Genomic DNA, 2,307 nt, shown 5'->3' with positions numbered 1-2,307 from the left:
CTGTAACCTATTCTCAACGCCGAGGAAAAGACCTTATCCCCGACGAACAGGACACAGTAACCCATTGGCGTAATAAACACAGCGACGCAAGCCATCCTGAAATTAACGACGTTTGCTACAGAACAACACCTGCTCGAATTATAACCTGGATAGAAGTAGCAAAGACCAGATATAGTAACGTCTTTCAGGACAAAAACAATATTAACATGCAATGGTGTAACATTTCCGGAGGTACTCAAATGAAGTGGGTAGATCGACGCCGTGACGAAGACAACAGCAAACAGGTCACTGTCAGTTTCTATTATTCATCTGGCGTCATTTATATCCAAGGTAAATATATCTTACAGTGGTCTAAACGTGAATATCCTGCCCTTAAAGCAAAAGTACATGAATTTCTTTCTGAATCGGTGACGAAAGAGTGCGAGAGCAACAACAGACAACCAAAATATAAACAAGCAAACCAAGATGGCGACGCACAGTCGGCACGTGAACCTATCGCCCAAAATGGCGGCGACGGCGTTCATAACTGCAACGCAACAACTATCCCTGATGATATGCTATGTATATGCTCTCCACAACCTCAAACTGATGTGATCACCAATACGGAATCACAGATACCAGTATCAGAAAACACTAGCCAATCCATATCAGAATCAGTCAACCAAGCCAGTGATCTTCAGAATACAACAAAACAGACACCTATTCGCTCAAAATCACATCTACTAAACAAAGCAAGAAATGTTATTCTAAACAAGGAATCCAACTTCCGGGAAATTATAGAAGATATCGAAGACAGATATATAGACATCAACAATAAACTTGATGATCTACAACAGGAAAAACTGGACAGCAAGGCAAAGTTTTCCTCACATGACAAATTAACGGCAAGCTGTCAGAGTGAGATCAAGAATTTACAAACATCACTAGACAACATCAACGCCAATGTACTCAAGAACAATAACGACATAACTAAACTGAACAAAAGCTTCAATAGGATGCATGACACACAATCACAGATATTAACCATGTTGAAAACCATACAACGCAATTATGCTCTTACGGAAAACAAGAACGTTGCCTATGTTAACGAAGCAACACAGACAAGATTTAATACAACCAATTCCGAAAAGTCGCTAACAACTGCCAATGCCACAACACAAACAAATCCACCTCTCCAAACAACACCTCCGGTCGAAGAAACCTCAAATCTAAATATTGACGCTACACCATTTATCATCAACATCCCGGTGAAAAACTCCTATGACATTCTGAGAGAGGACCATCAAGATCCACTACAATCTACCTCAGCAGATGACAGTGCTAACTCTACTGGTGATTCCAAATATGCCATGACCCATACCTCCAAGACTACAAACTCACAAAAAAAGGACTTCCACGGAACACCGACTGAAAAAAACAAAAACAATCAAAGTCCATCACACAAAAATGCATACAATACTGTTATTATTGGCGACTCTATTATCAAGCACATTGATCCACGTAAATTCTCAACAGTCAGGAAAACCCATGTCAAAGCGTTAAATGGAAAAGGTATTAGCGAGGTGACAACTTATCTGGAAAACTCAAGTTTCAAGAACCCACGTAACATAGTAATACATGTTGGATCTAATGACCTGGACAGAACTACAGAGTCAAAGAAAGAAGCACTTCTCGACAACTACCATCAGAAATTTGTAAACCTGATTGACGTCACCCGTAAAACATATCCACAGAGTAGAATATTCGTCTCTAGTATTCTACCCAGAATTGACAAAGCCCAGTTTAACACAACAGCAACTAGTTTCAACTCATCCTTACAGTCATTATGTGAAGACACAGCGGATGTGCACTTTATACAAAACAATCTACTTGACGCAACAAACAATATTAAATCGTACTTGTACGAAGACAAAGTGCACCTAAATGACAGAGGAACTAAATTCCTAGTCACCAACTTCAAACGTAATATATATCAGACCATCATAAAACGTACAGATGCTACAGAGCAAAGAATGGATCAAGGCAAATCACAAGATTACGATTTTAACACCAACCCTTTGGGCCAGCAAAACACTAAACACAACATGGAGCGAAACAATGGTCACAGAAACAAAGAGCAAACAACACTCAACAGAAGAAAACACAGTAGACAATATTCATTACTTGATGACCTACTTACCAGCCTGGCGAGCTATATAAAAAAACAATAGATTCAATGAACTCACTCCAAAAAATTCTCATTTTAGAAAACATTTTCTGACCTAGAATTCAGGTATTGTGTGCTTTCAATGTATTTTTTTTTATATG

The sequence above is a fragment of the Saccoglossus kowalevskii genome, chromosome 2 (assembly GCF_978046115.1).
Source record: "Saccoglossus kowalevskii chromosome 2, keSacKowa6.1, whole genome shotgun sequence".
In the NCBI taxonomy this organism is placed as follows: Eukaryota; Metazoa; Hemichordata; class Enteropneusta; family Harrimaniidae; genus Saccoglossus; species Saccoglossus kowalevskii.
This window is presented reverse-complemented; position numbering follows the sequence as displayed.